At 38.7% G+C, this 13592-nt stretch overlaps 1 protein-coding gene and 1 long non-coding RNA gene across 2 annotated transcripts in view; one reads left to right on the top strand and one right to left on the bottom strand.

The window, feature by feature from the left end:
- LOC100647228 (peroxidasin) overlaps positions 1-13592 on the bottom strand; it is a 347948-nt gene that overhangs the window by 17197 nt on the left and 317159 nt on the right. The gene's annotated exons all lie outside the window — the stretch shown is intronic.
- Positions 7186-13029, top strand: LOC125385959. The gene is made up of 2 exons (XR_007225753.1): positions 7186-7322; positions 12029-13029. It is a non-coding gene; the product is annotated as an uncharacterized LOC125385959 (long non-coding RNA).

Here is a 13592-nt window from a genome sequence, read left to right as displayed (position 1 = left end):
TACATCGTTGGTAAATATAATACATTTTTATGCGACATAATAATATATCATTTCGTTAAGTATCATTGTACGTTACATAAAAATAAGCTATGACGTTTGCGAATGGAATAAATTATACGATTCTATGTAACGTACTGATACATCATTAAATCGATGAATAAACATATACATGTTCCTTGTATACCGAAACAATTAGAGATTGGTCGAAATGCGACAAATTATGATACCGAAACGTTCCATCATCGGCTAATTACCAATTAATTATGTCAGAATACAAATCGTCGCTCACATCTGTTTACCATACTTTATTGCGATATTCGCGGGACATTCGCAATTTTCAGTTAGTTCTTCGCTCTAATTTAACATTACTATAAGTAGATAAACTGACATAACAAGGTAACTATCAATTGACGACATGAATTATTAACTTTTCCCTGTTTAATGTGAAACCATTGCCAAACAGAAGATTAACTGGCAAATTTATCGTTAAACCGCGCTACATCTGTTTGCTGCGTTAATTCTTCTATAGTACGCTGAATCAACAAATAGTTTTACTCGGATTTTGAATAAAGATACGAAAATATACGAGATCAAACGAATGTGAAGCGGACTTATGCTTTAAAAGGTATTTAATTCGAAAAAATGGAACTTTTATCTGTAATGTTTTTTTAGTTTGAAAATTACTTTTTTAAGTATTTTCCCATCAAAGTGTTTGGTATTATCATCGACTGTTCGATATTTAACAGCTTTGTAAAAAGAAAAAGTATTTACCGCTGCACGAAGAATAAACATTAAGGAAATAATAAAATGTCGAGATTGCCATGATTTTTCTGGATAAAGAATCAACGAGAGTAGCAAGGCACGCGAAGTACAGCTTCACTTTTACACACTACGTCTGCAATATTTTATTGAAACACATTACAACGTATCGACTCGACGTACGGTACTTTATCACGATACAGCTTGCAGCATTGCTATTTTCATAACTGCGTTTCGATATTTACTATTGTTCGATCTTTCAATAAATATGATAAAGTACATTCTAAATAATATAACACGCAAATTTTGACAGATCGTTAAAGATAATACAAGTTTAATAATACGCGAAAGAATGTTTCAGTTCCATCGCTTGCTTTCTATTTTAATTTCAGTGAAAATTGGATACAGGTTATACGTACGTGAACAATTTTCCATATAACTGGTCTCTCTTTGTGCAAACGAAATCTTCCGATCAAAATTCCCCAATCATCGTCCCCTTAAAGAATTCCCATCCCATTTCAACTTATCAGCATGGCTAGCATCGTGTTCTCCTAGCTCGTCAGGTTAATTCTCCGGGGGACGAACGAGAAAAGCGCAGTTTGTTGCTCGCGAGACACTCGACTCTCGACGTCGAAGGTTTCCCAGTCACAGCCAAAAGTATGAGAGAGAGAGAGAGAGAGAGAGAGAGAGAGAGAGAGAGAGAGGAGAGAAACGTGGGACGAGATCACTAAAAAAGGCGTATGCGAAATGAGCTGCCAAGCACCCTCTGGAGATACCTTCTGTCTATTATACATGACCGCGTACACCGCTTCCGTTAACTACGTCTCGCGAAGAGAGCTTTGCAAACTCCTCACGCTCGTTGTCCCCGTCGACGTAGTCGACGACGACGACGACGTGGTTCGCCCAGTAGAGAGAGCGACCGTGAGAGGACCAAGAGGCTGGCTATGAAGGGTGAGTTCTACCGGCGAGAGAAACCATGACTCCGTAGGAGAAACCAGCAAGAAGAGATAGAGAGGGGACACATCCTAGTCCTCGAGAGCTTGTGGTTAGGGTTATTAATGGGCAGGGCGTGACATCCCGCGAAATAACCTTCCTAACCCCGTCTCCATGCCAGAACCAAGCACTCCATAGCCAGTCGGTTGTCTGCTCATAGGCGTTAACTGGGCCAAGAACTGCTCATTTTCGAGAACGAGACCTTTCCTATCTTCCTCGCGCCCTAACGTCGTCTTCGACTTCTTTTCCTATCTCTTTCTCTCTCTTTCTCTGCTTCTTTCTTCTCTTAGCCTTTTATTTGCCCCTTTTTGCTTTCGCTTCAACCGCTTACACCCGACTCTCGTTCTCCCCACTCGGCTTTCATTACGTTTTTGCTTCCATTTTTACGGCGACTTGCGAACCTTCCACCCACTTCCACTCGACTCCTCTCGAGCGTGTACCTCCATTCGGGCATCGTGGTGTGCAGCCGACAATTATCTTTGCGAATCCGGCGTTCGGGAAACGGGTACCCGTGTTTCAGCAGTAGGACCAACGCCACGAAATGCAACGTGATAGACGTTTCTCGAGCTTTTCATGTTGTTCAGCTTCTTTTGTTGCGCTCCTTTTCAATGCTCCGCACGCTTCGCGGATCCGCTATTCGAACCTTTCTTTTTAAGCGAGATTTCGCAGCGGGAATATCGTCATCGAGAATTAAAATCGCAGAAAGCGTCGCCGTAGATTATTGTAAAATAGGATTTTATTTGTTCTCGTTAAGAATTGTATTGTTATCGCTTGTGCGTTTAGAATAAAAGTTGGTAGAGATGCAACATTCTGCGCAATGTTATTCGAAATTTAATTGCGAAGTTGAGAATGGTGGATAAAAGTTTGGTGCTTGGAATTTTCTTACGCGCGTGTTAACTGAACATAACGCGTGAATTAAAAATAGTCGCGTGATTAACAACGAGCAACTGTACCAAGTACGATAATAAGTTGCTTTATATCGAATTCATTTCGAAATTATATAATCTCTAAAGGTATTTATTTATATTATTTATTTATGACTTATATCGCTACATAATTTATATTTTAATGTAAAACAAACAAACGAAAAAAGGAACTTATTGGAACGAAGTTTTAAAACGTGTTAATTTGGATACTTTGATAGAAGGAACTCGACATATCTGTAATTGCAGTAATAAAACTGGAAACTCATCAAAACTGGTATCGAAATCATTAACAAGTTGAATATAGGTCCGTAAACCGTTGGAAAACAGTATAGTTGAATAGAGTTAGCAAGCGTTTCCATTTAAATCCGTAAATCGTCAACGAATGGCATTTACCCTCCTGGAATCACACGGGGAGAAACCGCGGGACGATTAAAACGATAATAATAATAATCGCAAAACGATTCATTACGAGCTCGAATGACGGTCGAATTCATTCGTTAAACGTGACCCGCGGAGCACCCCTATTCTCCCCTCTGCCCTCGAATTAGCCTGCTTCAACCCTTCGAATGTTCCACCGGCAAATTAGTTTTCGAAACGACTCGAGGGCATTGACAACTACCGTGGAAAGTCACGAAATATCTGAAGGATACTTACAAAGTATGATTCTGGATGCGTCGAGGTAACGACGGATATTCATGTACAAAAATCTCGTTTCAAGTCAATCGTTGAGGTCGTAAACGATTTAGGTTTACGTTAGAAATTACGTTAATAGACGAATGGACGAGCTGACTAATTTTTAACTCTATCTTACACTTTCTGTTTCTCAAGATTCGCGAACCGAAACAAATGACATCTTTTTCACGAGAAATATATTTATTTTGAACAGACGCGTCTTTCCAACGCACTATCCAACCACTTTGTTCGTATTTCCACGAAATTTTGTCAAAATACACATAATCTGAAATGAAACAATTGCATGAAAAATATTGAAGTAATCGAAGCGTCGTAAACGTCGATAGAATGCGTCGAAAGAACAGACCCGAAACCTATGCCATTCCACGTTAAACAAATTACGTACAATGTCCTATATATAAATAATATACATAAATAAAAATTTATATAACGTTAGGGTGAATTTTTTCATTAAGTGAAATTTATATAACAGGGAGATTCGAATCATATTCTCGTTTTCGATATATTTTCTTGCCGGACTTAAAGTACACGATTTTTCTCATTTCTTCGCTGCTGTATCAAATATCGCCGCTGTTTCATAATACGCAACGAGTTTGATTATTCCGTGGAAAGTTGGAGATTAAATTTCGAGACGTTGAAGCTTAAACGACTTAACTAAAAGCCACGTCCGTTTTGCGACACCCTGTATATACCGGTCACGATAGTTTCACGGGAGGTTTCCAGCAATCGAGACAATAGAATAAGATAAGAATTGAGGTTGGGAGAAGGGGTGAAATAGAAAGGGAGGTAAGGACAGGGGAGATTCGTCGAAACCCTCGGGCACATAACGTCGACTAATGTGTTTCATCTGCAGCGTGGTTCACGTTTAATTAATAACCGCTACGTACCCCAAGGGTGATGTATATTAATTGTAAAGAAAAGAAAGAGCAGAAGGAAACAGCTGCGGGATGGCGCTGCGTCGAAATTAAAACCATCCCTGACCGTTCTTTCCACCTTTCGATGATGCTCGCGGGTGCACCTGTACGCGATACTCGACGAGCAACGTATAATTATGCGCTGTAAATTATCACCGTTGTCTAGCGCGTAAAGATAATATTCGAGCGAAGTGCATTATCGCGTAATTAATTTCGTTTCGCGGTTCATAGACGTGCTATTTGCGGCCGCAAGCTTTTGTCGAGAAAACGATATTTCAATCGTTTGATCGGTAAATTTGTTTCAGATTTTATCGCGGATTAGCTCGGAGGTAATGCAGTTTCCTGCATGAAGATTTGCAGGTACTTTAACGTTGAATAATTAAAGGATTTACTGAGATTTTTGTGTACGAAGATTTGCAGATACTCGCATGCTAAATAGTTGGAGGATTTAGCGAGATCGCAGCAATCTAAATGGAGATGCAGAGATGAATATTAAATATATTTGTGTATTCTAAATTAAAAGTGGGAGTTTAGATGGCTTTACGAATTCAGTTACGAAACGACAGTCTAAAACTTTGATATCTAATTCTTGGTTAGTTCAAGAAGCCCGGATACGAGAATATGGCAAAAACGATTTGCCAGAATGTAGCAAATTTTGAATTACAAGAGAGAATTACTAGCGATATATCTTGTTTCCTATAATAACAAATACCTTCTTCATTAAAGTAGTTGATAAAAATTTATCGAGTAATTTTGCTAACTATGAAGAAACGACACTTCCAACTTAACTCCTCCTTTTTTCTTTTTAATCTACGACGTAAAACAACAGTCCTAATACGTATACACATGCATAAACTTCGTTTTGTCGTGTTCTCGCTCGATCACCAAAAACCTTGGACGCGTTAGATCGAGAAGACGCCAGAGTGCGATGTGTATGCAAGACGCGGATAGCGCGGAGTTATTGCCTGAGGTGTTGTATGCGGGTAACTACAAGGACGTCCAGAATAATGCTGGAAGTAATGCGAATTTGCTTGACAAGTAGTCGAGCAGTCGCGAGTCGCATTCGAAATCAGTGCAGACTCGAAGCCCTGAAACAGTCTTTCGAGAATTCTGCACGTGGACTGCCTGGTCTACGAGCGCGCACGCGTTCTACGTGTGTCCATCTACGATGACCAAGTCGCGTTTCTCGTGAAAACGACAGTTGGAGAACATGCGAATTACGATCGACCCCTCTGGACGTGGTAAACGCAATCGTCCGAGCATTTTCGCGCCGGAAATCGAGGCACGGAATTTCCACGTCGTACCACTCTCTCGCGTTTTCCACAGGATTCGTCGTTTTGTCGAAAGCAAGGTACAATCACGCGAGTAGACTGCGAATTCGCCGCCATTGGCTGCTAGCGAATACGTCAGTACGAAATTGGAACAATATAATTCTTTAAATTGCGATGGAAAATTGTTAAATATAAAGGTAAGTTATGCTTTAGTTCCTTTGTAAAATAGGACCAGATTACAATCTCAAGAAACGAGATAAATCACAGAAAATTAAACGATTCTTCGCTTATAGAAAAACACAGCGACGAGAAAGCGATACGTGTAATAGAAAAATTACCAATTACCAGCGGACCATTCTATTCCGCTGTAAGAAATTTTCTGTCGCTAAATTATACCTCGATATTTATTTCTTCCCTAAAACAATAAAATAAGTAGTTTCCAAGCGATTTGAAACGTATTAGGTCGTCCGAAAAGTTTCTTTCGTTTTATATTATTTTATCAAATTACCTATGACCCATTTTGTTCTATCAAAATAAAGATCACAACGTTCGACAGATTAGGTTTCACGTTTGTATAAAGATGCGTCGTTATAAAAGACGTGTCTGTAAAAGAAAGACACTTTTCCGACAACCTAACATTATTAACCAGCAACATATGAATAAGAATGGAAAATATCTGGGTGATTTTATAATTGAGATACAAAATTCGTCTGTCAGTCATCCGTATCTGACATTTTTATACCCCCCTCTCTCCGCTTTATCCAATTTCGACTCGACGCTCTTAAATCACGGCGTTCCCCGTAACGTGGAAAAACCGTGGCGGAACAAATAGTCTCGTTTTCCCGGTCTTCGTTATTCGTCTCGTCTCTTTGAAAAAACGGAAGTTTCGTCGCGAATATGATCAGGTCGGCTCGCTGACTCGACTCATGGTAATCCATGGTAAATAATGCACGATACTTTGGCGACTGTCCGAGCCGCGAAAAGCCCCGCGAGAAGCAGTTTCCACCCTTCTACGTTGGAAACTTCAAAAGCCACTTCTATCTTCCGATCTAAAGCCCGCGTTTAGCGGCGTATGTATCGTGTGAGACGGTGAGCCTCATCGATTCGACTTACACTCGATTTTCCTCCGGATACAAAAGTTACCGGGGGCTTACGTTGTTCCAAAAGCGGAGAAGGAAGAGAGGTTGAGAAATCTGGGGCAACGTCGTTCGATGCTGGCAGGAAGTCACTCGGATACACAGAGCCGCTCAGCTTTTTAGCTCCGAGAAATGCAACGCGCTCCGAAATGAAATGGAGTGAATGCGAGCATTCGGTGTTTTATTTTTATTTAACTACGAGCTGCAGATTATTCGAATCGGTAATTTTGATAATGGATTAGAAAATTTCTTAACCCGAAAATATTTAATATTATAGGAAATACGGAACGAAATGTTGCATCTCTTTTCACGTCAAATATATTTCTGAGATACATTCTGTCTCGTACATAAGACTCGTACGTTGCATAAATTCGAATATTCGCTGGCGGGTATGTCGTAAAGATTTAATTATCTAATTAGCATCGTTGACGCGACTGTTGCTTTTTAAATCTCAAGAACCGACGTAAATTTGCGTATACCGTTTATAAGTGGGATATTGTATACTTACTTAACGAGCAACGTGAAGTTTACTGTCTGTTCTTCTACTACAATCTACTGACGCACGTGGTGCGTCGATCCAGTCGTGTAACAACGTGGTACTACTGTTGCAATTTTGATCTCAGAATGCAAGTAAGTCTTTGTACATATTATCTACACGTTTCATTTTACGTAATTCGTGTTCCGACGAAACGATCTGGAAAGACAAAGTATCGCGAATAACTCACGAGCAGGGAAAAGAGACGCGAGGAAACAAAGTGGCCGAAAAGGAGCAACTTACATGCTGCGTCGCACAAATAACAAAGCGCATCGATCACTGGTTCAAGTACCCCGGCTGTAGAAACGCTTTGCTACAGATACAAGATAAAGGCACTCTTTCTCCACTGCATCGATATCATCCGTCGTAAACGGAGAGACAAGCAACTTACGGAAAAATGGATCGAAGTCGAGAGACAAGGGATCCACGTATACGCGATGATACAAAGCTTTGCGGATCGTGCGTAAAACGGAGGATTCAAAGGTCGATCTGGTAAAAAGGGAAATCTAGAGAATCTCGAGTAAAATCGCGGCGAAACTGGAAGAGCAAGAGGATGAAAAGGAAGGGAGCGAAGAAAAAGCGCGGCACAGTCGAAAGGAGAGGACTCGGCGAGGGAAATGAGTCGGCCTGAATATCTCCGAAGAACTTTTCCATGAATACGCCATGCATGAGCACCGGTGACAGAGGAGGAAGGGGCCAGCCGCATACGAAACACCGTGGCTTCCTCGAGGATCGGAAACCGGAAGAGGAACGAGAAAGGACGGTTGACGAGGGCGAAGCGAACGAACGGGAGAATAAATTTGAAACTTAGCGATACAAAGAGCTCGGGGCCTCGCGCTTTACGAATCACAAGTTCTCGGATCTGTCGTCGGAATTCTCCTGTGCTATTTTTTTCCCTCAAGCGGTGGTCAGAAAGTATCCGCTTGTTATTGTCGTTTCATTCTTTTGTGGTGAGATAATACCGTACGATGATACCGATATATGTTAAATATAGATAGAAATTAATGGTAAATTGTAAGAAAAGTGAAAAGAATAATAGAGAGCTTCTTCTAACGCTAATCCTGAAGACGAAGTGCCATTACTAGTTCCGAATGTGCAAGGATATATGCTCTAAAAAAGACTCGTTGATTTGTGGAGGCTTAAGTAGAGAGGATGTTTAGTCGTGTTCAAATCACGTACTTCTATATCGTGTGTCTCAGAACAACCATTTGAAGGTGGTTCAACTACATTTTCTTGAGTTATCGCTACTTCCTCTTGGGAATAATGTTTAGTATATAAGTATAATATAATATAATGTATAATTTTATGCTGATACAAATCCTTACTCTCTGCGTGTTACAATACAATGGAAAAATAGGCTGCACGTTCATCTATTTATAGCAAAAGGACATTACCAAAAAAGCTAAGCTTATAGCTTTAGTCAAAGGTTACAAGAAACATAAATAGAAATCTATTTATTAGCTTCTTTGTTCCCAGACTTTGTAACACAAAACATAATGTATATTCAAGGGTACGATAATATGAATCTCTCCTTATCTAGAATATTTCTGCGTAATAGCGGTCTTAAGGTCACGGATATACATAAATAAAGATGTAGAGTTTTTCTTACTCTCTGTGTGTTACAATACAATGAAAAAATAGGCTGCACATTCATCTATTTATAGCAAAAGGACATTACCAAAAAAGCTAAGCTTATAGCTTTAGTCAAAGGTTACAAGAAACATAAATAGAAATCTATTTATTAGCTTCTTTGTTCCCAGACTTTGTAACACAAAACATAATGTATATTCAAGGGTACGATAATATGAATCTCTCCTTATCTAGAATATTTCTGCGTAATAGCGGTCTTAAGGTCACGGATATACATAAATAAAGATGTAGAGTTTTTCTTACTCTCTGTGTGTTACAATACAATGAAAAAATAGGCTGCACGTTCATCTATTTATAGCAAAAGGACATTACCAAAAAAGCTAAGCTTATAGCTTTAGTCAAAGGTTACAAGAAACATAAATAGAAATCTATTTATTAGCTTCTTTGTTCCCAGACTTTGTAACACAAAACATAATGTATATTCAAGGGTACGATAATATGAATCTCTCCTTATCTAGAATATTTCTGCGTAATAGCGATCTTTAGGTCACGGATATACATAAATAAAGATGTAGAGTTTTTCTTACTCTCTGTGTGTTACAATACAATGAAAAAATAGGCTGCACGTTCATCTATTTATAGCAAAAGGACATTACCAAGAAAGCTAAGCTTATAGCTTTAGTCAAAGGTTACAAGAAACATAAATAGAAATCTATTTATTAGTTTCTTCGTTCCTAGACTTTGTAACACAAAATATAATGTATATTCAAGGGTACGATAATATGAATCTCTCCTTATCTAGAATATTTCTGCGTAATAGCGGTCTTTAGGTCACGGATATACATAAATAAAGATGTAGAGTTTTTCTTACTCTCTGTGTGTTACAATACAATGGAAAAATAGGCTGCACGTTCATCTATTTATAGCAAAAGGACATTACCAAGAAAGCTAAGCTTATAGCTTTAGTCAAAGGTTACAAGAAACATAAATAGAAATCTATTTATTAGTTTCTTCGTTCCTAGACTTTGTAACACAAAATATAATGTATATTCAAGGGTACGATAATATGAATCTCTCCTTATCTAGAATATTTCTGCGTAATAGCGGTCTTTAGGTCACGGATATACATAAATAAAGATGTAGAGTTTTTCTTACTCTCTGTGTGTTACAATACAATGGAAAAATAGGCTGCACGTTCATCTATTTATAGCAAAAGGACATTACCAAAAAAGCTAAGCTTATAGCTTTAGTCAAAGGTTACAAGAAACATAAATAGAAATCTATTTATTAGTTTCTTCGTTCCTAGACTTTGTAACACAAAATATAATGTATATTCAAGGGTACGATAATATGAATCTCTCCTTATCTAAAATATTTCTGCGTAATAGCGGTCTTTAGGTCACGGATATACATAAATAAAGATGTAGAGTTTTTCTTACTCTCTGTGTGCTACAATACAATGGAAAAATAGGCTGCACGTTCATCTATTTATAGCAAAAGGACATTACCAAAGAAGCTAAACTTATAGCTTTAGTCAAAGGTTACAAGAAACATAAATAGAAATCTATTTATTAGCTTCTTTGTTCCCAGACTTTGTAACACAAAACATAATGTATATTCAAGGGTACGATAATATGAATCTCTCCTTATCTAAAATATTTCTGCGTAATAGCGGTCTTCAGGTCACGGATATACATAAATAAAGATATAGAGTTCTTCAAGTAATTACTTCAACATATATGGTGGTAAAAAGGTTAATATCTTATTCGCAGTTCATAAACGCGAATGTTTACGAAATCTAGAAAGAAATACCTAATCTTTCCCACTGTTTCTCCCACTTTTTTCATTGCTAATTTCCTTGTAAATAAAACATTTCCACGAGATCCTCGACGATCGTATCTCGAAGCAGCATAGAGATACACATGGGCGAGGATACACATGGCGACCTTCGTCCTATTCCTCGATCGCGAAATTCCGTTTCGCAAAACAATTACTCGCCGAAGCAGCTTCGCAAGAAGAAGCGGAGGCTTCTTGAAAAGTCGGCGGTATAAACGACGAACGAGGAGTGGAACGGAAATTGCGCGACAGAGCTCGATCGGAAGTTGTTCGGTTGCATCGGCGAGTGACTTTCCGGTCCGGCGTGCTTAACAGCAGACGGTAGACTATTTTCTTGCAGCGGTAGTTCCCCGTTGGATGACATGGTCGGTTATGTAAATGTCTCGAGGGAAATGAAAATCGAGATGAAACGGGTATCCGCGAACAGCAATCGAGCGAGCCGTCATTGGCAGACTCTTCATGAGCCCCCGTGTCGTGTTTCTCAACTTCTTCGATTACTCATCCGTATTCCACGGGCTTGGATTTCATAAACGGCACGAAAACGACGTGGGGTAAGAGAGAATGAAACGAAAAGGAAAAGGAAAGAAGAATAATAGACAGCGACGTCGTTGAGAAGCCATAGAGAATGAATTATCGACCGTGCACAAGCTTGGAAAATTCTATCGGTAGCGCGCGAGAGGTGGCTATAATCTTTCGTTCCCCTTCGAGCCTCCCAAACACCGTTATCAGTGAGAAACAGAGGCCCCGGCGTTCGCTCTAACCGAGACACACACCCGATAGATCACCTGCTCGATAAACTGCTAAACAAACGTGCTGTATATTATAGTTGCGCTTCCAACCTTCCATTTACTATCTTCGATGGATGCGTCGCTTCCACAGGATGTCGCAGTAATCATAGTGCAATTGACAAGGACACGATTCCTAGGAAGAAAAAATAAATCGAGAATACAGGATATAATTTCTTTCGTACGATACTTCGTTGTCGACGTACGTGCTTTTGCCGTATCATTTTCTTCGATATTGCTGAAGTGTTTGAAATATCGTTTCATAGTTTCTTTGCAATTATGCGTAATATTTACGATAAATGATTGGCTTCGGATGTGCGTTGGTTGAATCGAAGATCGTTTCGGGTAAAATCGTCGTATGAAATCGACGAAAATCTTGGAAGCAAATACAAGGATTCATAAAGAAGAATTATAGAATTTGCTCACGATCGAAAAATAAAAACTTTAGGTTGAAACATCGTTTAAAAATTTTTATGATCCACGAGCCATTAACTCAAAACTCTTAAGTAAGAGCTTTGATTAGTAACACCATAAATACGCCGTCAGTTACGAAATTACAAAGTTTCTTAAAACCAAAGTCCTCGTTGCAGGTGGAGACACGCCTACCCTCCACGTACAGTTTCCAGGATACTGAAGTTTAATATGAGTAAGAGGAAAAAGAAGATGAGAGAGGAAAAAGGACAGATGGTCCCTCTAGAAAATTGGACGCAGTCCAGAGGAAACGCTGAACAAGAGGAAAATGTAACGCAATATACAATGTAATGAATGGTACACCCAGTGTGTCGTTAAAATAATGTACACTCTTAACCTGTATCTCTTTTATAAATACAGTGATGCAACCTAGGCATCTCGATTAGCAACTTTCTCACATTTTTATTATATATATATATATATATGTGAAAACAATTTTCGATATTACTGTAAATATGCTGTAAATATGTTGATCATCAGTTTCGTCACATTTTTATAATTAATATATGTAAACGATTTTCAGTGATTTCTCGTCTTTCTGCCATTAAAATTCAAAGGCAGCGTTATTCGTTCGAAAAGCGGAATTCGAAACTTTAAATAGAACGTTGTCAACGATTTCAAAATGTCTGTTCTGCAAACTACGAGAATTTAATTATATAAAAGGGTTGTTTCAATGTACGGTCGAAAAGCACAAAGAATTCGTAAGCAACAATAGCGAAACGAAACATTGTTATCGAACAGTGGCCTGTCTCGCGTTAGATTAAGCTGTCCGGTCTTTTCTAAGGCTGACCGTTGTAATCTCCGCAAATCGAGTTGCGGTAAACAAGTATCTGCCTGAAAACCTTCAATTACTACGTTCCAACCAATTAAACCGAAACATTTTCACCGATTGTACAAGTATAATATCACATGCTTCTTACATGCCTTGTATGCCTGGGAAAGTCGAATAATTTGTTAATTAATATCTAAAGTTTTATCATTCGAGTCTTCGTTGCGTTGATTTGATCTGTTATTTTATGCGAGAAGAACCAAATTTATGAATTCTAGAAATAATAAAATTTTTCTATTTCAGACTAATGGGACGCTTTTAGTTAAATATAACAGAATCCTCTGACAACTCGTGCAAGACAAAAATCATCTATCTGCTGGATATCTGTTATCTAAAATCGATATCAAGATTCCAATTCCAAACATCTAATTTCAATTTAATTGCGAAATTTGTGTCATTTTCGTTTAAAATTTACACGTCACAGTCCGTGTTTCTCGGCTTTTCTAAATTTTCCACAAAGAACGAACAAGTAAAAGAATTATGTGTAATTCTGTTTTGTATAAATTCACGCGGCTGTAAACGAATTTACAAATCCACGTGGAAATACCGCATAATTTCTGGTTCGCGTGTTTTTGTTCTGTTTATTTATGCGACATAATATTAAACGCGGAATATGCGTGGTCGTTGCGCATAATTTTCGGCTATGCCGCGTAATTCACTTTGACGTGTATTCAAAGTTGTCCGCAAAAGACACACAGAACCGTTCGACGCGTCTAACGCACAAGGCCAGTTTATTTCAAACAACCGCCAGTTCGTTTCAAACAGCCCGTTCTAATGTTCATTTTTGAAATTTTGCAAACGAAGACAGAGATAGTTTGACGTTGAAACGTCGACAATAACAGCTCCGCAAATCT

This window comes from Bombus terrestris, chromosome 11, assembly GCF_910591885.1.
Source record: "Bombus terrestris chromosome 11, iyBomTerr1.2, whole genome shotgun sequence".
Taxonomy (NCBI): domain Eukaryota; kingdom Metazoa; phylum Arthropoda; class Insecta; order Hymenoptera; family Apidae; genus Bombus; species Bombus terrestris.
This window is presented reverse-complemented; position numbering and strand designations above follow the sequence as displayed.